The sequence below is a fragment of the Heptranchias perlo genome, chromosome 2, assembly GCF_035084215.1.
Source record: "Heptranchias perlo isolate sHepPer1 chromosome 2, sHepPer1.hap1, whole genome shotgun sequence".
NCBI lineage: Eukaryota > Metazoa > Chordata > Chondrichthyes > Hexanchiformes > Hexanchidae > Heptranchias > Heptranchias perlo.
Window position 1 is genome coordinate 66182828 of NC_090326.1, and position 24088 is coordinate 66206915.

Sequence of the window (24088 nt, forward strand, 5' to 3'; positions counted from 1 at the left end):
CATCCAGGCTTGGGATGGCAAGTAACATTCACGCCAGACAAGTGCCAGGCAATGACCATCTCCAACAAGAGAGAGTCTAACCACCTCCCCTTGACATTCAATGGCATTACCATCGCCGAATCCCCCACCATCAACATCCTTGGGGTCACCATTGACCAGAAACTTAACTAGACCAGCCACATAAATTCTGTGGCTACAAGAGCAGGTCAGAGGCTGGGTATTCTGCGGCGAGTGACTCACCTCCTGACTCCTCAAAGCCTTTCCACCATCTACAAGGCACAAGTCAGGAGTGTGATGGAATACTCTCCACATGCCTGGATGAGTGCAGCTCCAACAACACTCAAGAAGCTCAACACCATCCAGGACAAAGCAGCCCGCTTGATTGGCACCCCATCCACCACCCTAAACATTCACTCCCACCGGTGCACTGTGGCTGCAGTGTGTACCATCCACAGGATGCACTGTAGCAACTCGCCAAGGCTTCTTCAACTGCACCTCCCAAACTCGCGACCTCTACCCTCTACCACCTAGAAGGACAAGAGCAGCAGGTACATGGGAACAACAGCACCTGCACGTTCCCCTCCAAGTCACACACCATCCCGACTTGGAAATGTATTGCCGTTCCTTCATCGTCGCTGGGTCAAAATCCTGGAACTCCCTTCCTAACAGCACTGTGGGAGAACCGTCACCACATGGACTGTAGCGGTTCAAGAAGGCGGCTCACCACCACCTTCTCAAGGGCAATTAGGGATGGGCAATAAACGCCGGCCTCGCCAGCGACGCCCACATCCCATGAGCGAGTTTAAAAAAACCCAATAATTTATCAAACTAAGATTTAAAATTAACAATTGAGCTGGTATCAACTGCCATTTGCAGAAGGGCGTTCCAAACTTCTACCACTCTTTGCGTGTAGAAGTGTTTCCTAACTTCACTCCTGAAAGTCCTGGCTCTAATTTTTGGGTGATGTCCCCTAGTCCTGGACTCCCCAACCAGCGGAAATAGTTTCTCTCTATCTACCCTATCAGTTCCCCTTAATATCTTGAAAACTTCGATCAAATCACCACTTAATCTACTAAATTCCAGGAAACACAACCATAGTTTGTGTAATCTCTCCTCGTAATTTAACCCTTGGTGTTCAGGCATCATTCTAGTAAATCTACGCTGTACTCCCTCCAAGGCCAATATATTCTTCCTAAGGTGCGGTGCCCAGAACTAAACACAGTACTCCAGGTGTGGTTTAACCAGAGTTTTTTTATAGCTGTCGCATAACTTCTACCCCCTTGTATTCTAGTCCTCTAGATATAAAGGGCAGCATTCCATTAGCTTTTTTGATTATTTTCTGTACCTATCCATTACATTTTAATGATCTATGTACATGGACCACTAAGTCTCTTCGGACCTCCACTGTTTCGAGCTTTTCACCATTTAGAAAGTGCTTTGATCTATCCTTTTTAGGTCCAAAGTGGATAACCTCACACTTGCCTACACTGAAATCCATTTGCCACAGTTTTGCCCATTCACTTAATCTATTAATATCTCTCTGTAATTTGATGCTTCCATCTACACTGCTTACAATGCTGCCTATCTTTGTGTTATCGGTAAACTTGGATATGTGGCTCTCTATCCCATCATCTAAGTCATTAATAAATACAATGAATAGTTGAGACCCCACACAGATCCCTGTGGGACACCACAAGTCACATCCTGCCAATTTGAGTACCTGCTCATTATCCCTACTCTCTGTCTCCTGCTGCTCAGCCAATTTCCTAACTAGGTCAATAATTTGCCCTAAATTCCATGAGCTTCAACTTTAGTTAACAATCTCTTATGAGGGACTTTATCGAATGCCTTCTGGAAGTCCATGTAAACAACATCCATAGACACTCCCCTGTCCACTACTTTAGTCACCTCTTCAAAATATTCAATCAGGTTAGTCAGGCATGACCCACCCCTTACAAATTCAAGCTGGCTCTCTCTGATAAGCTGAAAATTTTCAAGGTGTTCAGTCACTCTATCCTTAATTATAGACTCTTGTAATTTCCTGACACAGATGTTAGGCTAACTGGTCTATAATTCCCTGGTTTCCCTCTCTCACCTTTCTTAAATAGCGGAGTGTCATGTGCAATTTTCCTATATAATGAAACGGTTCCTGAATTGAGAGAATTTTGGAAGATTATAGTTAGGGCTTCTGCAATTTTCTCACCTACTTCCTTTAAAACCTGGGATGGAAACCATCTGGTCCTGAGGATTTGTCACTCTTTAGTGCCATTATTTTCTTCATTACTGTTAATTTGCTTACATTAATTATGATAAGTCCCTATCCCTGATTCAAAATTAGTTTCCTTGGGGTGTCCGGTATGCTATCTTCTTCTTCTAATAGTAGCTATATCGTTGGACAGAGTATTAATTATGAAATAATGGGAGCTTGTAACAAAGGAAATGCAGTCATCATGGAGGACTTTAATCTGCATATAGACTGGGCAAATCAAATTGGCAAAGGTAGTTTGGAAGACGAGTTCAAGGAATGTATTCGAGACAGTTTCCTGGAGCAATATGTCATGGAACCAACCAGGGAACAGGCTATTTTAGATCTTGCATCATGTAATGAGATAGGGTTAATTAGTAATCTCTGGGGAATAGTGATCATAATATGAAAGAATTTCACATTGAGTTTGAAAGTAACGTACTTCAGTTACAAACTAGAGTCTTAAACTTGAATAAAGCCAATTACATAGGTATGAAGGGCGAGTTGTCAAAGGTAGACAGGAAAATTAAATTAAAGGGTTTGACAGTTGAAAAGCAATGGCAAACATTTAAAGAAATATTTCAATGTTCTCAACAAGTATACATTCCATTGAGAAATAAAAACTCCTCGGGAAAAGTGATCCACCTGTGGCTAACTAAAGATGTTAAGGGGAGTATTAGATTGAAAGAAGAGGCCTATAATGTTGCCAAGAAGAATAATAATTCTGGGGATTGGGAGAGTTTTAGAAACCAACAAGGACGACCAAAAAATTGATATAAAGGAAGAAAATGGAATTTGAAAGTAAACTAGCAAGAAGTACAAAAACGGATTGTAAGAGCTTCTACAAGAATGCAAAAAGGAAGAGAGTAGCAAAAGTAAAAGTTGGTCCCTTAGAGGCTGAGACAGGAGAAATTATAATGGGGAATCAGGAAATGGCAGATGCGTTAAACAAATATTTTGTATCTATCTTCAGAGTAGAAGACACAAAAAACATACCAAAGATAGTGGGGAACCAAGGGGATAATGAGAATGAGGAACTTAAAACAATTAGTATCACTAGAGAAAAAGTACTAGACAAACTAATGGGACTAAAAGCTGACAAATCCCCTGGACCTGATGGCCTACATCCAAGGGTTCTAAAAGAGGTGGCTGCAGAGATAGTGGATGCATTGGTTATGATCTTCCAAAATTCTCTAAATTCTGGAACGGTCCCAGTGGATTGGAAGGTAGCAAATGTAACACAGCTATTCAAGAAGGGAGGAAGAGAGAAAACAGGCCAGTTAGCCTGACATCGGTCGTAGGGAAAATGCTGGAATCCATTATTAAGGAAGTGTTAAGGGTACTAGAAAATCATAATATGATTAGGCAGAGTCAACATGGTTTTATGAAAGGGAAATTGTGTTTGACGAATTTATTAGAGTTTTTTGAGGATGTAACTAGCAGGGTAGATAAAGGGGAGCCAGTGGATGTAGTATATTTGGATTTTCAAAAGGCATTCGATAAGGTGCCACATAAAAGGTTGTTATACAAGGTAAGGGCTCATGGGGTTGGGGGTAATATATTAACAGGGATAGAGGACTGGTTAAAGGACAGAAAACAGAGAGTAGAGATAAACGGGTTATTCTCAGATTGGCAGGCTGTAACTAGTGGGGTGCCGCAAGGATCTGCTATTTACAATTTATATTAATGACTTAGATGAAGGGACCGAGTGTAATGTGTCCAGGTTTGCTGACAGCACAAAGCTAGGTGGGAAAGTAAGCTGTGAGTAGGACACAAGGAGAATGCAAAGGGATATAGACAGATTAAGTGAGTGGGCAAGAAGGTGGCAAATGGAATATAGTGTGGGAAAATGTGAGGTTATTCACTTTGGTAGGAAGAATAGAAAAGCAGAATATTTTTTAAATGGTGAGAAACTATTAAATTTTGGTTTTCAGAGAGACTTGGGTGTCCTCGTACAAGAAACACAAAAAGTTAGCTTGCAAGTACAGCAAGCAATTAGGAAAGCAAATGGCATGTTGGCCTTTATTGCAAGGGGGTCGGAGTACAAGAGTAAGGAAGACTTGCTACAAATCTACAGGGCTTTGGTGAGACCTCACCTGGAGTACTGCCTACAGTTTTGGTCTCCTTATCTAAGAAAGGATATACTTGCCTTGGAGGCGGTGCAAAGATGGTTCACTAGATTAATTCCTGGGATGAGAGGGTTGTCCTATGAAGAGAGGTTGAGTAGAATGGGCCTATACTCTCTGGAGTTTAGAAGAATGAGAGGTTGAAACATATAAGATTATGAACGGACTTGATATGGTACATGCTGAGAGTTTGTTTCCCCTGGCTAGAAAGTCTAGAATTAGGGGGCATAGTTGCAGGATAAGGGGGAGGTCATTCAAGACAGATGAGGAGGAATTTCTTCCCTCAGAGGGTTGTGAATCTTTTGAATTCTCTACCCCAGAGGGCTGTGGCTGCTGAGTCATTGAATATATTCAAGACTGAGATCGATAGATTTTTGGACTCTAGTGAAATCAAGGGATGTGGGGATCGGGCAGGAAAGTGGAGTTGAAGCCGAAGATCAGCCATGATCTGATTGAATGGCGGAGCAGGCTTGAGGGGCCGTATGGCCTATTCCTATTCCTATTTCTTATGTTCTTATGTTTTATTGTAAATACTGTTGCAAAGTAATTATTTAACATGTCTGCCATTTCCTCATTTCCATTTACAATATCAGCATTATCAGTTATTAAGGGGCCCACATTGCTCTTGACCACCCATTTTTTCCTAATATAATTGTAAAATTTTTTGTGTTGATTTTGATATCCCTTGTACGTTTCTTTTCATATTCCCTTTTCGTAGCTCTTACTATCTTTGTGTCACCCTTTGCTGTTTTTTGTATCTCTTCCAGTCACCAGGATCTGTGCTATTTTTTGCACTTTTGTATGTTTTTTCTTTTAGTTTTATGTTGGCCCTTACCTCTTTTGTCGTCCATGGCTTTTTTTTTGGCAAGTAGAGCTCTTGCCCCTTCGGAGTATAAACTGATCCTGTATCACGTTAAATTCTTTTTTCAACATCTCCCACTGATCGTCTATCGTTTTACCCATTGGCCATTTTACTGTGGACAACCTCTGTCTCATCCTGTTGAAGTCAGCCTTACCTAAATTTAGAATCTTAATAGCTGATATGGGTTTCTCCCTTTCAAACACGTTGAACTCAATCATATTGTGATCGCTATTAGATAAATGCTCATGCACCGTTTGGTTGTTAACTAAATCTGGCTCATTACTCATTATTAAATCTAACATGGCCTGCCCCCTTGTTGGTTCTAGGATATATTATTGCAGAAAGCTGTCCTGAACACACTCAAGAAATTCACTACCTTTCTGATACGCGCTCGTCTGACTGATACATGGGGCCTGAATTTGCTGAAGATGTGCATCTACAGCGTATGTCATTATTATAGTGCAGAAATTCCTGGTGATTATGGGGTGAGTGACATGCCATCACATTCACCACACTATAGTTTGCTGGGACTTTTCTGCTGCTCCATAGAGACCATGGCTGAAAAAGTTGAACAGCTAATTATCAAAGCTCTGTCCTCCCATTAACATCAATGGCGAGATGGAGTTTGCTGAATTAACCCCACTGTGATCGCCACAGCCAGTTAGACCATTGCAGTATGGCGCTGGAGGGCTCAGAAACAGGAAAGGATTCAATCGCTCCGCAGGTTGCATGTGGGTATCATTTTTACTGACTTGGTCTAGGAACCTCATTGAAATTATAAACCTCAATTAGATAATAAAATAAGTGTTTTGACAGTCAGGCATGTTTTGATTTTCCACCGATTGATATTTTATTTTAATATTTATTGAGCTTGTGCACTAAGCATGGATTGCAGTCGGTAATGAAATATGGCTAGGGATCGCACACAGTCCAGGAAGCAACCCTATGCAAATGGGGCCCTTCTTAACGCCGATTTATATACTATCAATCACTCATCAATCAGATTAAACCCTACCTGGACATACTGTGATCCATCCTCACGTTATCAGATCCGAGCCATTATTCCTAAACACCCCCGTCCCTGTTAAATAACCTGTTGTTCCATTCTGTGTTGGGCCCCGGTACTTTGAATGTACATCAGACATTGGCCGCGCCGCTCCCGATCCATCGCTATACTCGCTGCGGCATATTCAAACTATTTTTCCAGCAAATTGTGCCATGAATTCACCATTGGAGGATCGGGGAGCCCACGGGTATAACTTGTGCCGTTCATCGCCAATATCGCCATTGCAGCGAATTCCAGGCCAACATCTCTTTTGACAGACCTACAAGCAAGTTATTGATCTGAACATCAACAAGGAGTTCAGCAGTTGTTAGTTAATATGTTACACTACCTCAGAAGCTTAAATATTTCTGTAATATGATACTTTTTGAATGACCCTCCACCATAGTGAATGAGATATATATATACTTTCACATTAGCTGCTTCATAGATTCATATGCAATCTCCCTAACAATTAGTCAAATATGACAGAAAATTTTGAAATTAGCACAACATAAATTCTGAGTCATCGCTACTACTTTTATTTGTCAATTTTCTCTTTTTCTCTCTCTCCTCCTGAAAGCACGGTCCCCTGGTTCCTTCGGCACTAGATACTCAACATAACTTTAGCCCATTCTTCAGTTGCAAGGTCACAGACCTGAAAAGTTGACTGTTTCTCTCTCGACAGATGCTGCCTGACCTACTGAATGTTCCCAGCATTTTCTGTTTCTGTTTCAGATTTCTTACATCCGTAGTATTTTGCTTTTGTTTTATTGCTTATTCTATCATGCAATAACACTTCATTTGAAATTCTTTTGTGCTCTGTTCTAATTTTATTTTCAATGAATTGAAGTCAGTAGAAATAAAAATCAGGAGAGATGTAAACTGGGCTGCCCTTTCGCTAGTGCCCGTTTTACACTATCACACAATCAAAATTACCCCTAATGAGTTCAGCCAGCGGGATAAAATATGTTACCGGGGTGAAAATGTTGCATCCTGGTAGAGCAACAGGTCGAGGCCAGATGAGCATTGTGGGAGAGCAGCATGTCAATGTTGGAGCAGTATTGTGGGAAAGTAGCATTTCTTTTATTCGTTCATGGGATGTGGGCGTCGCTGGCAAGGCCAGCATTTATTGCCATCCCTAATTGCCCTTGAGAAGGTGGTGGTGAGCCGCCTTCTTGAACCGCTGCAGTCCGTGTGGTGAAGGTTCTCCCACAGTGCTGTTAGGTAGGGATTTCCAGGATTTTGACCCAGCGATGATGAAGGAACGGCGATATATTTCCAAGTCGGGATGGTGTGTGACTTGGAGGGGAATGTGCAGGTGGTGTTGTTCCCATGTGCCTGCTGCTCTTATCCTTCTAGGTGGTAGAGGTCGCAGGTTTGGGAGGTGCTGTCGAAGAAGCCTTGGCGAGTTGCTGCAGCGCATCCTGTGGATGATACATACTGCAGCCACTGTGCACCAGTGGTGAATGTTTAGGATGGTGGATGGGGTGCCAATTAAGCGGGCTGCTTTGCCCTGGATGGTGTCAAGCTTCTTGAGTGTTGTTGGAGCTGCACTCATCCAAGCAAGTGGAGAGTATTTCATCACACTCCTGACTTGTGTCTTGTAGATGGTGGAAAGGCTTTGGGGAGTCAGGAGGTGAGTCACTCGCCGCAGAATACCCAGCCTCTGACCTGCGCTTGTAGCCACAGTATTTAAATGGCTGGTCCAGTTATTTTCTAGTCAATGGTGACCCCCAGGATGTTGATGGTGGGGGATTCGGCGATGGTAATGCCGTTGAATGTCAAGGGGAGGTGGTTAGACTCTCTCTTGTTGGAGATGGTCATTGCCTGGCACTTGTCTGGTACGAATGTTACTTGCCACTCATGAGCCCAAGCCTGGATGTTGTCCAGGTCTTGCTGCATGCGGGCTTGGACTGCTTCATTATTTAAGGGGTTGCGAATGGAGCTGAACACTGTGCAATCATCAGCGAACATCCCCATTTCTGACCTTATGATGGAGGGAAGGTCACGATGAAGCAGCTGAATATGTTTGGGCCGAGGACACTGCCCTGAGGAACTCCTGCAGCAATATCCTGGGGCTGAGATGATTGGCCTCCAACTACCACTACCATCTTCCTTTGTGCTAGGTATGACTCCAGCCACTGGAGAGTTTTCCCCCTGATTCCCATTGACTTCAATTTTACTAGGGCTCCTTGGTCCCACACTTGGTCAAATGCTGCCTTGATGACAAGGGCAGTCACTCTCACCTCACCTCTGGAATTCAGCTCTTTTGTCCATGTTTGGACCCAAAGCTGTAATCAGGTCTGGAGCTGAGTGATCCTGGCGGAACCCAAACTGAGCATCGGTGAGCAGGTTATTGGTGAGTAAGTGCCACTTGATAGCATGTTAAAGTTGGAGCAGTATTGTGGGAGAGCAGCCAGCACTGAAGTAGGGAAATACAGTTAGTTTTTGGCCTGCAATAGTACCTCTTTGATCATATGACTAGAGGCTGTTAAAATCCTAAGGTTCTTAAGCTTATAAACAGATTTATGTTTAAGAAATATCGATCTCGCAGTGCATTTTATGCTGTATACAACAGAGCTAACTATTTTGGAATTGTGCCTATTATTGGGGAAACTTGGAAGAACTTTCTCTCGGGAAAGTAGAGAGTTGAAAATGCTCTCTGCAGGATTTGTGATAAACACTCCAACATGAATTCCTTTATCCCATTTAAAGAGAGCACAATTTCATATGAACACGCTAACCCATTAGTTACAAATATTACAGAGAGCAATTTCAACCATTAGTGGGGTAAAGTCCAAGATAGCTTAGGTTAGGTCAGATTGTCTTCTTTTTTTGTGCCCATTTTTCATTGGTACTGGGTGGGTGGTGGGGGCAGAAAACCAGATGAGGTGCCACCCCACTGGTTCTTTGCTCATTTGTACCGATGTCTCGATCTGCTGATCACTTCCGCCAGATATTGGAAGCGCCAGTCCAAATATGGGATTTTGCTTCAACAAAATCAGCTGTGTCCTTGCCTGATTTTTTTTTATTTGTTCATGGGATGTGGGCATCGCTGGCGAGGCCGGCATTTATTGCCCATCCCTAATAGTGAGTGTTGGCAAGCTGTTTGTCTGCGAAGGTATCACAGTCAATCACAAACCTGTCCTCACCTAATGTCCATACTTTCTGCTAGGGCCTACTGGATAGCAATCAGCAATTAATTAAATCATTCCGCTCAGTGGGAATGGAGAAGTAGCAGCCCACAAATCTGCTGTGCTGTACCTACCACCACATTCCCACACCATTCCTACCCACCTCCATTTTCTGCGGGCTTCTGCATGGGCGGCCCAGGGGCCCACCTGTTTTAAATGACAGCCTAATTCAAATATGCTAATAAGAGTCCAATGACATGCATAGGACGCCAACACAATTTTTAAGGCCCAATGGCCGGGCGTGCGCTCTGCACACTCCAACCCATTGGTACCAAGAGCTGAGTGGCCTAACCAGTGGTCCTAACCAGGACTGCAGCAGACCGCTTAGGAAAAGGTACATTTTTAAATTTATTTTTTGATCTTTGTGGAGCATGAATGGCTTGAATGGTAACACATTCACATAAACCTATTTGTAGCTTCTCGGCATTTTATTTGCCATGTTGAGATTGCCAGGACTAAATAGGGGAACTTAAATCAACAGGGGAATGTGAAAACTGTCATTTTTAATATAAAAGGTCTGGAAAATTTTATGGATCAGTGAAAATAAGGCAGAAATAAAGGCCTAGAATCTGTGTAAGATGAGAGACTAAGATCAACCAGTGAAAGGGTGAGCCAGTGCAGCAGATCGAGACCAGATAGAAGGACTAGACCCTGGAGGCTGAAGAGAGAAGATTAATCGCATGAGTTTGATGGAGTCAGCAGAATTTGTCAGTCAATCCACAACACTGATTCAAGTAAGCATAACGCAGCCCATTATTTTGTAAAGGATAATAGAATCCAATCAGTATACACAGTTCTATTTATAAAGTTCCCAGCATTAACTCAGCTGTGGATGCATGTTTCTGTGGAAGTGGCTGAACAGCAATTGATTTACTGGCGAGGTTCCGCTTGTGCTGTTATGGAGCAGACTTTTTATTGGGACAGGACAGCTCCCAAAATATGCAAGGAGACAGCAAGCCTGAATGTGGTGTCAACAACTTGGCTGGAAGTCTGGAAGAAGTTGCACAACAAAGATAAGGAGTAATATTACTGTAAAGTAGCAGCACAGGACATAGCTGGACATGAAGGGAAGTTGTTAAATGTATAGAAGAAGCCATGTAATTAAGAAGCCAATGATCTCATCTAGCAGTAATCACATCTAACTTTTCTGTTTGTGCACTTCCCTGAGTCAGTCAGCCGCCATTTCAGTAAGTAACCATCTTAGTCAGCTCTGAGACTCAGCTGCTCCAGCTGCGTGCAAAGAGTACTGATTCTTGGTATGCTGGCCTAGAAATTCGAACACACAACACCCATTCACTGGGAGCAGCGGAGGCAGGAGCGGGCCTGATCAGAGACCGGAGCGGCAGCAGGTAAATAAAGCGCGAGGAGAGAAGGCCAGAACTCACTGGGAGCAGTGGAGGGATCAAAAAGAAAATCAAGGAGTGACGCCACAGGACAGCAGGTAGGAGATTGGTTGGTGAGTATTACAGCTTTTTTTATTTCCCCTCTAAGTTTGTGCATTGGCTTAAATTAAGAGCTGGGAGAATTTTTTTTTATTCGTTCATGGGATGTAGGCATCGCTGGCGAGGCCAGCATTTATTGCCCATCCCTATAACTGTTATTACTTTACTAAATTAATAACTTAAACTAGATTAACGAATTAATTAATAAAAGAATAAATAATCAATTGAATAAAAACTTTTAAAAAACTAATTAAATAAAACAAGGTTAGAGAAGGAATGGCAGGGCAGGTGGTGTGTTGTAACTGCAGCATGTGGGAGTTAGTGGAGACCAGCGTGATCCCAGGCAACCACATCTGCAGTAAGTGTCTGCAACTCGAAGAACTTCGGCTCAGAGTTGTTCAGCTGGAGTCCGAACTGCAGACATTGCCATGCATCAAGGAGGGGGAGAGTTATCTGGACACTTTGATCCAGGAGGCAGTCACACCCCTTAGGTTAAGTAGTACTTTAGAGTTGGTCAGTGGCCAGGGACAGGAGGATGTGACTGTGAGTCAGGCAGGTATGGGGACCCAGGATGTAGTGATGGAGGAACCTCAGCCCTTGATCTTGTCCAACAGGTACCAGGTACTTGATACCTGTATGAATGAGAACAAGGACTGCAGGGAGGATGGGCAAACTGACCACGGTATCGTGGTACAGGGGGACATTCAAGTTGGGGGAGTGAAAAGGAATGTGGTAGTGGTAGAGGATAGTATAGTCAGGGGGTTAGATACTGTTCTCTGCAGCCGCAACCGAGAGTCCCGAAGGCTGTGGTGTCTGCCTGGTGCCAGGGTTAAGGACATCCCCTTGCAGCTGGAAAAGAACTTAAAGCATGAGGGGGAGGATCCAGTTGTTGTCATCCACATAGGAACCAACGACATAGGTAGAACTAAGAATGAGGTTCTGCTGAGGTAGTTCGAGGACCTAGGATCTAAATTAATAAGCAGAACCTCAAAGGTAATAATCTCTGAGCCACATGCAAATTGGCATAGGGTCAAGCAGATCAGAGAGTTAAATGCGTGGCTCCAAAGAGTGGTGTGAGAGACAGGGGTTTTGACTCAATGGGCACTGGCACCAGTACTGGGGAAAGAGGGAGCTGTTCCTTTGGGACGGGCTCCACTTAAACCGGGCTAGGACCATTGTTATGGTGAATCGAATAACTAGGGCTGTGGATAGGGTTTTAAACTAAAAAGGGGTGGGAGGAGGGTCAGGGGAGGGGAAATTTAGAAATCTAAAGAGAAAAGACAAGACAATTGAGCAGTGTAGCGATTTGGGTAAAGATAAGCAGAGCGTGACAGGAAGGGACAAAGAGTTTAATGGAAACAGTGCATCAACGAATAAGGTCAAATCAAGGAATAATGGTAAAAAGTTAAAATTAAAGGCTCTTTATCTGAATGCACGAAGCATTTGTAACAAGATAGACAAGATAGTGGCACAAATAGAGATAAATGAGTTTGATCTAATAGCCATTACAGAGACGTGGTTGCAAGGTGACCAAGATTGGGAACTAATATTCCAGGGTACTTGACATTTCGGAAAGACAGGCAGGGTGGAAAAGTAGCCCTGATAATAAAGGATAACATAAGGACCATGGTGAGAAAGGATCTTGGCTCGGAAGATCAGGAAGTAGAATCGATATGTGTGGAAATAAGAAATAATGAGGGGCAGAAAACACTGGAGGGAGGAGTTTATCGGCCCCCTAACAGTAGCTATACTGTTGAACAGAGTATTAATCAAGAAATGTTAGGAGCTTGTAACAAAGGTAATGCAATAATCGTGGGGGACTTTAATCTTCATATGGACTGGGCAAATCAAATTGGCAAAGATAGTCTGGAGGACGAGTCCATGGAATGGAAAAAAAAAGGGTGGCACTGCCAAATTTAGAGCCCCCTGGTTGTCTAGAAGTATATGGGGCAACTTAGAGCAAAAAAAGAAAGCTTATGACTGTCACAGAAAACTAAATACTGCAGAAAGCCTAGAGGAGTATAAAAAGTACAGGGATGACATAAAAAAGGAAATAAGGAAAGCAAAGAGAGGGCATGAAAAAATATTAGTTAGTAAGATTAAAGAAAACCCAAAGATGTTTTATCAGTACATTAAGAACAAGAGGATAGCTGAGGAAAAGGTGGGACCTATCAGGGATGACAAGGGTAACTTGTGTGTAGAAGCAGAGGATGTGGGTAGGGTTTTAAATGAATATTTTGTCTCCGTATTCACAAAGGAAAGGGATGATCCAGACATAGTAGTTAAAGAGGAGAGGTGTGAAATATTGGATATGGTAAACATAACGAGAGAGGAAGTACTAGAGGGACTGGAATCCTTGAAAGTTGATAAGTCACCAGAGCCGGATGGATTGTTTCCTAGGCTATTGAAGGAAGCCAGGGAGGAAAATAACGCATGCTCTGAGGATCATTTTCCAATCCTCACTAGATACAGGAGAGGTACTGGAGGACTGGAAGACTGCAAATGTGGTACCATTGTTTAAAAAGGGTACGAGGGAAAGGCCAAACAATTATAGGCCGGTCAGTCTTACCTCCGTGGTGGGCAAACAATTAGAATCAATACTGAGAGATAGGATAAACTGTCACTTGGAAAGGCATGGTTTAATCAGGGATAGTCAACATGGATTTGTTCAGGGAAGGTCATGCCTTACAAATCTGATTGAATTATTTGAGGAAGTGACAAGGAGGATTGATGAGGGTAGTGCAGTGGATGTTGTCTATATGGATTTTAGTAAGGCATTTGACAAGGTCCCACATGGCAGACTGGTCAGAAAGGTAAAAGCCCATGGGATACAGGGAAATGTGGTGAATTGGATCCAAAATTGGCTCAGTAACAGGAAACAAAGGGTAAAAGTCGATGGATGTCTTTGCGAATGGAAATCCGTTTCCAGTGGTGTGCCACAAGGCTCAGTGTTGGGTCCCTTGCTGTTTGTGGTATATATTAATGATTTGGACTTGAATGTAGGGGGCATGATTGGCAAATTTGCAGACGACACAAAAATTGGCCAAGAAGTTGATAGTGAAAAGGATATATTGTAGACTCCAAGAAGATATCGATGGGTTGATGGAGTCGGTGGAAAAGTGGCAAATGGAGTTCAATCTGGAGAAATTTGAGGTAATGCATTTAGGGAGGGCAAACAGTAAAACGGAATACACAGCAAACAGGAATATATTGAGAGGGGCAGAGGAAGTGAGAGCCTTGGAGTGCATGTGCACAGGTCGATAAGGTTGTGAAGAAGGCATACGGAATGCTCTCCGTTATTAGCCAAGGTATAGAATACAAAAGCAGGGATGTAATGATGGAACTGTATAAAACGCTGGTAAGGCCACAGCTGGACTATTGTGCGCAGTTCTGGTGACCACGTTACAGGAAGGACGGAATTGCTCTGGAGAGAGTGTAGAGAAGATTTACAAGAATGTTGCCAGGGGTTGAAAATTGCAGCTACGAGGAGAGATTGGATAGGCTGGGGTTGTTTTCCTTGGAGCAGAGGAGGCTGAGGGGAAACTTGATTGAGGTGTACAAAATTATGAGGGGCCTAGATAGAGTAGACAGGAAGTACCTATTTCCCCTAGCGGGAGTTCAAGAACTAAAGGACATAGATTTAAGCTGATTGGCGGAAGGATTAGAGGGGACATGAGGAAAAACTTTTTTACCCAGAGGGTAGTGGGCGTATGGAATTCGCTGCCTGAATTGGTGGTAGAGGCAAGGACCCTCAACTCTTTTAAAAAGTACCTGGACCTGCACCTAAAGTGCTGTAAGCTGCAGGGCTACGGACCGGGTGCTGGAAGGTGGGATTAGAATGGGCGCCTGGTTGTTCTTCGAGCCGGCGCGGACATGATGGGCCGAATGGCCCCCTTCTGTGCTGTATCTTTTCTATGGTTCTATGGTTCTAATGTATTCGAGACAGTTTCCTAAAACAATATGTCATGAAATTAACCAGGGAACAGGCTATTTTAGATCTTGTATTGTGTAATGAGCCAGGGTTATTTAGTAATCTCATAGTAAAGGATCCTCTGGGGAAGATTGATCATAATATGATAGGATTTCACATTGAGTATGAGAGTGACATACTTGAGTCCAAAACTAGAGTCTTAAACTTAAATAAATCCAATTACATAGGTATGAGGGGCGAGTTGACTAACGTAGATTGGGAAATTAGATTAATAGGTATGACGGTAGATAGGCAGTAGCAGACATTTAAAGAAATATTTCAATATTCTCAACAAATATACATTCCATTGAGAAATAAAAATTCCATGGGAGGAGTGATCCATCCGTGGCTAACTAAAGAAGTTAAGTTTAGTATTTGATTAAAAGAAAAGGCTTATAATGATGCAAAGTATAGCAGTGAGCCTGAGGATTGGGAGAGGTTTAGAAACCAACAAAGGATGGCCAAAAAATTGATAAAAAGGGAGAAAATAGAATATGAGAGTAAACTAGCAAGAAATATAAAAACGGATTGTAAGAGCTTCTACAAGTATGTAAAAAGGAAGAGAGTAGCAAAGGTAAACATTGGTCCCTTAGAGACTGAGACAGGAGAAATTATAATGGGGAATAAGGAAATGGCAGAGACTTTAAACAAATATTTTGTATCTGTCTTCTCAGTAGAAGACACAAAAAACATACCAAAAATAGTGCAGAACCTAGGGGATAATGAGAGTGAGGAACTTAAAGCAATTAATATCAGCAGAGAAAAAGTACTAGGGAAACTAATGGGACTAAAAGCCGACAATTCACCTAGACCTGATGGCCTACATCCTAGGGTTCTAAAAGAGATGGCTGCAGAGGTAGTGGATGCATTGGTTGTGATCTTCCAAAATTCCCTAGATTCTAGAATGGTCCCAGTGGATTGGAAGGTAGCACATGTAAGACTGCTATTCAAGAAAGGAGGGAGAGAGAAAAAGGGGAACTACAGACCAGTTAGCCTGACATTAGTTGTTGGGAAAATGCTGGAATCCATTATTAAGGAAGTGCTAACAGGGCACTTAGAAAATCATAATATGATTAGGCAGAGTGAGCATGGTTTTATGAAAGGGAAATTGTGTTTAACAAATTTATTAGAGTTCTTTGAGGATGTAACCAGCAGGGTAGATAAAGGGGAACCAGTGGATGTAGTATATTTGGATTTCCAAAAGGCATTCGATTTGGATTTCCAAAAGGTGCCACGTAAAAGGTTGTTACGCAACATAAGTGTTCATGGGGTTGGGGTAATATATTAGCATGGATAGAGGATTGGTTATAGGACAGAAAACAGAGAGTAGGGATAAACGGATCATTCTCAGGTTGGCAGGCTGTAATTAGTGGGGTGCCGCAAGGATCGGTGCTTGGACCTTAACTATTTACAATCTATATTAATGACTTAGATGAAGGGACCGGGTGTAATGTATCCAAGTTTGCTGACAATACAAAGCTAGGTGGGAAAGTAAGCTGTGAGGAGGACACAAGGAGTCATAGACAGGTTAAGTGAGTGGGCAAGAAGGTGGCAGATGGAATATAATGTGGGGAAATGTGAGGTTCGTCACTTTGGTGGGAAGAGTAGAAAAGCAGAATATTTTTTAAATGGTGAGAAACTATTAAATTTTGGTGTTCAGAGAGACTTGGGTGTTCTCGTACAAGAAACGCAGAAAGTTAGCATGCATGCACAGCAAGCAATTAGGAAAGCAAATGGCATGTTGGCCTTTATTATAAGGGAGTTGGAGTACAAGAGTAAGGAAATCTTGCTACAATTGTACAGGGCTCTGGTGAGACCACACCTGGAGTACTGTATACAGTTTTGGTCTCCTTATCTAAGGAAGGGTATACTTGCCATAGAGGCGGTCCAACAAAGGTTCACTAGATTTATTCCTGGGATGAGAGGGTTGACTTATGAGGAGAGATTGAGTAAAATGGACCTATATTCTCTGGAGTTTAGAAGAATGAGAGGCAATCTCATTGAAACATATAAGATTCTGAAGGGGCTTGACAGGGTAGTGGTTGTTTCCTCTGGCTGGAGAGTCTAGAACTAGGGGGCATAGTCTCAGGATAAGGGGTCGGCCAGTACGGACTGAGATGAGGAGGAATTTCTTCACTCAGAAGGTTGTGAATCTTTGGAATTGTCTACCTCAGAAGGCTATGGATGCTCAGTCATTGAGTATATTCAAGGCTGAGATAGATTTTTGGACTCTAGTGGAATCAAGGGATATGGGGATCAAGCAGGAAAGTGGAGTTGAGGTTGAAGATCAGCCATGGTCTGATTGAATGGCGGAGCAGGCTTGAGGGGATGTTTAGCCTACTCCTGCTCCTATTTCTTATGTTCTTATTTACAGAGCCTATTTTCAGGCCTGTTTCAATTTCTAGGCCTGTGAGCTTGAAGGTTTTTTTGAACATGACTGGCAAACACATTCAACATATACCGAAGTAGTAATACACAACGGAGTAAAATTAATTAATTTTTAATATATCTTACAGTCTTTTATTCTTTCTTGCTGCAGAAAATAAAGCTTCAGTTGCCCAAAAGCCTAACAAAAGTGGTTGATTTCTGTGATGCTGCCTTGATGTTCCCTGTGGCATAAAAATTGAAGGCACTGGTGACCTTCGTCACCACTGGTCGTGTAGCAGGGATGGCAGACTATAACTACGGGTCTTTGTGGACTAGGTGGCACATCTCATCACAGTACGCTTGAGCCTCTGCCACACACAGCTCCTTCACCATGCCCAGGCAGCTGACTCATTGGGGGTGATTTTAAACCCCAAGGATGGGTGGGTTGGGGGTGGGTGAGAGTTGAAAATAGTTGTTTTTTGGGTCGCAACCGCAACCCGGCTTTATTTCCGGGTTTAACGTCAGCGCGGAAAAGTACAGGCTTCCCACTGGGAATGCAAAGTCCGAAAATTTTGCAGTTGCGACCCAAAAAAACAACTATTTTCAACTCCCACCCGCCCCCAACCCACCTGTTCTTGGAGTTTAAAATCACCCCCACTGCGTCAGGTAGCACTCTCTGTGAGTCATGAGCCTTGTGTGCCGTCTGGGCTGCACTTTTCTCATGATGTACTGCAATATATCAATCAGTGGGCACTGCACCCATACTCTCAGGCAGAATACTCTGTGTTATTCGCTTCTTTCTCTGCTGTGGTGATGCTTTGGAGTTTTCTCTTTTGATTAAACTCCAAATAGGAACAAGAAAAAAATCAAACCTTTTCATGCTTTTCCTTAGCCTCTTGTGCTCCTTTTTTGAATGGGTAGAAATTCTCGAACTTCACTAAACACAGATGAAAACCTTGCTACTTCTCTCTACTGTCATAACAGCATTTTTTATTTACGTCTCGTTTTTTGCACTAAAACTAGTGAAGTGAGAATGAAGGGCCCAGAATTGGGCACAAGTTGAAATTTGCTAAGTTGGGTGGAAGTCGGAGGTCATATTTCAATGTCTTTTAATTGTTGCATGCAACTCAAAAAAAATGGCTTACGGATGGTTCTCAAGTTATCATTTAAAATCAAATAGATAGCAGATAATATCAGGAGGCAAATTGATGATCTAATTGTTTAAAATAAAATAGAAGGAAACAAGAAGTTTAGAGAGTATTCACTGGGATTTATCAGTTAAAATTGGTTAAATCCGATAAATGTAGTCCTGATGCATAATTAGGATGTACATTGGATGCACATTGAATTCATGCTTTTTTCTTTAAAATCTTTGATTTCCATAGAAATATCAGCAATATTCATCTGTTAATGTTGGAATTGTCCATGTGTACAATACACCTCCATTTTGAAGTGGGAGGCCTCTTTCCATCGCAAATTAGGGTCCTAATGACGTAGTTAGGACCCCGATTGTAATTTTAAGAGACACAAGGGAGGAGCACGCGCTGCTAACGTCCTCCTAACTCCACAAAAGTAGTGCAGGCCGCTGCCAGTCTGGTCTCGCCTCACCTTGCCTCGGTGTCACCTCTCCCCCCTCCGAGGACCTACCTGTGGGCCGACCCGAGGACCTACCTGTGTTCCAGCTGTCCAACATTCACGAGGCTGAAAAGTGATGAGCTGGATCCGCAGCTTGCCAGCCAAGACTGGGGCCTCAAAATCACAACGGCCTCTTCACCTCCGGAACCAGTGGCCGGCCGGCCAACTACTCAAAAGCCAAAGTCAACCTGCAAGTGTTTTATAAGCGATTTGCAAAATTTAATTCCTAAAAAATGTAAGTGGTCAGTCAGCAGCTGTTCAGTGAGATCTTCAATTAAACAGCTAGTTGTAAATTATGGAAATTAGGTCGATCCTGTGAGTGACCACAATAGACAGGTCCCATTGTACATGGAAAACAAGCATTAAAACAGGGAACAGCTGAATCATGATATGGGGCCAATGAAACGTAGTTTTATCTGATGATAGATTGGTTTCTGTAGCGATACACATTTTAACTCATTCTGTATAAAATCTGGAACGTCAGTGCTGGAAAATGGAGGATTCTTGCATCAGTTACAGCATCGAGGCATCTAGGTCAGGTACGACATGGAACAGGAAAATAAAAGGGAAAAGCTGCAAATGATGGCTATCTGAAATAGTAACAGAAAATACTGAAAAAATACAGCCGGTCAGTCTGAATCTGGCCGTTCTTTTCCCTTTACAGATGCTGACTGAACTGTTGCCTATTTCCAGCATTGTCTGTGTGACTTGAGACAGGTGTGATGCAAAGTTCCTCCAACTTTATCATGACAGTGTGCTCATCTCAGATCAGTACACTGGGAGAACTTTCCCATTCAGCAATGTCTATCACCATTGTTGGATGAAATTGATGAATCAGCGCCGTTTGTGATGGTGGTTTGGTGTTATAGACCCACATCAACTGGGAACTGGACTGAAACAGCCCAAATTCATTTCACTTAGGATATTTTAATAGATATTGGAGAGGAGATTGTCATATGATCAATTTTTGTTGGATTTTAACCAAGCTTCCACGCAAATTTTTTAATACTCTTTCAGAAACTTATTAATCTATTTACAACAGTTTCTGCAAATCTTCTGAGGCTGCTACTGCTTCTTGAAATTCCTCCCCACCCATTGGAATCAACTCTTTATAATAGTGTGTATACCATTATGCTATTGAGATTTCCCCTGAGCAGATCCTAAGGGGGTGTTTTTTTTTAAATAGATATTTGCATTTGTCTGAAGCCATTTATAGATGTCTAGTGAGCAACAAGGCAAATAGATTCTCAGAAGTAGTCTTTCTAATTGCAGCTGGAGTCTGTGGGAATTAGGGGACAAGAAACAGATCAATTGTTGGCTTACATTTCCAATAAAAGCCTATTCTGCCAAATGGATACTGTTAAAAATGTTACCTTTTTTTTTCATTTCAATGTTCTTAGCTGCCTTTGTTCTTGGAAATTAGCTTAATTAGTTGATCCAAACTGCTGCCAAGTCCTGTGCTTTCAATGTGTGAACAGGATGGACTCGGAATTCATAAAATCCACCAATAAGCTCCCATGGCACTATTCAAAAAAAAGTAAAGGAAGTTCTCCTGGTTAACATTCCTCCCTCAACCACCAAGATCAGTCTCTCCTGATAATCCAGGGCCACCAATTGGACATGGTTTCACCTGAAGTATGTTTATACTGCAGGTTAATTTTACAAATTCATGCCCAGCCAACAAAGCTCCCCCATCAGGGTGTGAATTTTCAAAATTTGCCCTCATTTATTAGGAAGTAATTAAAATGAACATAGGAACAGGAATAGGCCATTCAGCCCCTCAAGTCTGTTGCAACATTCAATTAGATCGTGGCTGATCTGTATCCTAACTCCATCGACCCGCCTTGGTTCTATATCTCTTAATACCCTTGTCTAACAAAAATCTATCAATCTCAATTTTGAAATTTTTAATTGACCTAGCCTTAACAGCTTTTTGGGGGCAGTGAATTCCAGATTTCCACTTTGTGTGATGAAGTGCTTTCTGACATCACTCCTGAACAGCCTAGCTCTAATTTTAAGATTATGCCTCCTTGTTCTGGACTCCCCAACCACAGGAAATTATTTCTCTATATTTATCCTATCAACTCCTTTAATCATCTTAAACACCTCAATTAGATCACCTCTTAATCTTCTATACTCAAGGGAATACAAGCCTAGCCCGTGCAACCTGCCCTCATAATTTAACCCTTTTAGCCCCGGTATCATTCTGGTGAATCTGCACTGCACTCCCTCCAAAGCCAATATATCCTTCCTAGGGTATAGTGCTCAGAACTGAACGCAGTACTCTAAATGGAGTCTAACTAGAGCTTTATATAACTGTAACATAACTTCCACCCCTTTGTATTCCAGCCCTCTTGAGATAAAGGCCAACATTCCATTAGTCTTTTTAATTATTATTTGTACCTGTCCACTTGCTTTTAGTGATTTCTGTACTTGGCCCCTAAATCTCCCTGCTCCTCCACAGTTCCTAACTTCTTGCCATTTAGAAAATACTCTGATCTACCTCTCTTAGGTCCAAAGTGGATGACCTCATATTTCCCCATATTGAATTCCATCTGCCACAGTTTTGCCCACTCACTTAATCTATCAATGTCCCTTTGCAACTTTCTGCTTCCATCTATTTACTGTGCCACCTAACTTAGTGTCAGCAAACTTGGATATATGGCTCTCTATTCCTCCCTCCAAGTCATTTACAAATATAGTGAAAAGCTGAGGCCCCAGTATAGATCCCTGGGGGACAGCACTAGTCACATCCTGCCAATTGGAGTTCATATCTATTATACATGATACAAGTTTAAATTTTAGCTCTAAATGGAAGCTAAGTCCATGTGCAGAATTCAAAGTAGTTCCAGTCAGATTGCAAAACGATTTTCCTCACAATGACATCTGGGGGGATAATTTTAACTCCCAAAGACGGGTGGGAAGGTAAAAATAGAAAAAATGTAAAACCCGACTCCAACCCAGTTCTAATGGAAGCAGTTCGGGGAGCGGGTGACCAATCAGCTCTCAGGAGACCAGTCGGTCACTAAAAGCTTTCAAGAAGGCTGCGGGCCTCCATTTTAACAGCTTTTTCATTTTTAACTGATGGCGGTCGGGATTCCCGGGACTCGTGATTCATGCCACGTATGAGGAGGCAAGAAGACCAGATCATCTGGTGAGTGCCTTTATTGCACTGCTTGTGGGCCAGGAGGAGCAGGAGTGTTTCCTCCAGGCTCAACAAGCCTACCTGCCACGATCCCACACCCAATCGATGTCCGACACCCCCACGGCCCCAACCCGATAACTGCCCCCCTACCCCCAATGTCTGGTCCCAAGCACCCCGATATTCGACCTCCCAATCTGTCCACGGCCCCCGGCCCAATGTCCAGCCTCCCTGATCTATCCACAACCCCCCCCCTCGATGACCAACCACCCCCAGATGTCCAGTCCCAACCCCCGAGCGATGTCCGAGCCCTGATCTATCCACGGATCCCCCCCCCGATGACCGACACCCCCCGATGTCTGACCCCCAAATCTATCCACGGACCCCCCCCTGATGACCAACGCCCCTCCGATGACCGACCAACCCCCCGATGTCCGATCTCCCAATCTATCCACAGAAGCCCCCCACCCCACCCCATGTCTGACCCCAACACCTGGGGCTCAATTTTAGGATCGTGTTTCCGGCGGGTTCCCAGCGGGGTGGCCCCGAAAATCCCGATCTCCGGTCACGTGACCGGATCGCGACGAAATCCCGGCCACTTCCGGGTACCGCGCTGACGTGCGGGGCTGCGCGCGCAAGCCCCGCTGGTGGGAATCCCGCAGGCAATTAAAGCCAGCGGGGTTCCACTTGAGAGTACTTACCTTGCTTGTTGTGGTCAGTTAATGAGCTGAAGCAGCTGTCAAAAGAGGAAGTGTGGGATTTTCGGTTCAAGGCAGTGAGTTTCCCACACTGGGGGAAACAGTCTCCCTCCAACCAGGCGTGTTGCAGCCAGCAGCCTGTGGCAGGTGCCAAGGTGCACTCCACGGGGGAGAGCCCTCACCCACGCAGGAGGCCACCGCGTCACATAGGGCAACCCCTGCCCTCCACCACCCCCCGCCAAGCCAGAGGACAGACCGACACGAAACCGCAGCCCCAGTCCGAGGAACCACACACCTACCCTGCACAACCCCTCAGACCAACACCTGCCAGTTGGGTGGTGTGTGGAGACCCTCGGAGGACGAAGAGCATGACCAGCACCAGCAGCCTCGCAGTCCACGCCGTCCGCCGCAGAGACGTGGATCCCCCCAACACGGTGTGGTTGCACGCCCAGCTGCACAGCAGGAGGGAGGGCTACCGCAGAGAGAGACGCGTCGCAGAGGGCACTACCCTCGCCACAGGGTCCACAGACCGAGGCGCAGCTCCCCGGACCTCTCCGAGCAGCAGTGCACAGGGAGGCGCAGATTCGCTCGACATGTAGTCGTGGAGATCTGCAGCCTCTTTCATGCCGAGCTGCTCCTGGCTGGCCCCAGCACCAACTGCTTACCTGTCGCTGGCAAAGTCACCACTGCCCTCCACACCTTCTCCTCCGCATCCTTCCAGGGTGCAGCCGGCTACACCGCCGATGTCTCTCAGTCGTCTGCGCGGACGAGCCCTGCAAATACACCTGCACCTACTCTGCAGTAACACGATGGGTGGCATCAGTGGTGGGTCCTCATAGTGATACCCAGGAGCGGGCATTATTGGACACAACGGACAGGATTCGCGGAGACATGGCAGTGGTGGTGTCAATATAATGTGTGCTGTTTGTTGCTCTGAAATTCAATATGGGTAACACCCATGACAAACCCTCAGACACCCTTGTGCACCCCCTTCATGCTGACGAGACGTTTACCTTACGCTGCCTACTGCACATATGTGATGCATGCCCTGTGGCTGCAGCACAGGTGGTGGCAGGTTGAGTGAGGCTGGCCGTGAGGGAGATGCACGAGAGGGTGAGTATGGGATGGAGCAATGAGATTGTATGAGGAGTGGGTTGCGTGTTAGTGGCAGGGTGAGTACTGGCGAGGTGAGTAGGTGGAGGTAAGATGAGGATGGGGTGTGAGTGGGTATGAAGGGTGATGTGACAGAATAGTGTTGGTGGTGCCGAAGGAGATGTGGGGTGGGGGCAGTGTTGTGGCAGACGGAGTGTAGGGGAAAGACTTTGTGTTCTCACTGCGGCTGACCTACTGCGGTCATTGCAG

The 24088-nt window shown here is 43.9% G+C and overlaps 1 long non-coding RNA gene across 10 annotated transcripts in view; it reads left to right on the forward strand.

The window, feature by feature from the left end:
* Positions 1-10427: 10427 nt before the first annotated feature.
* The window catches only part of LOC137339941 (uncharacterized), a 192083-nt gene continuing 178422 nt past the window's right edge, over positions 10428-24088 (forward strand). For 7 of the 10 annotated variants that reach the window (XR_010966646.1, XR_010966663.1, XR_010966660.1 and 4 more), the window contains exon 1: positions 10438-10928. This is a non-coding gene — a long non-coding RNA (uncharacterized lncRNA). Of the gene's footprint in view, positions 10929-24088 lie in introns of all 10 variants that reach the window. The other 3 variants (XR_010966648.1, XR_010966650.1, XR_010966639.1) reach the window with 3 other exon arrangements.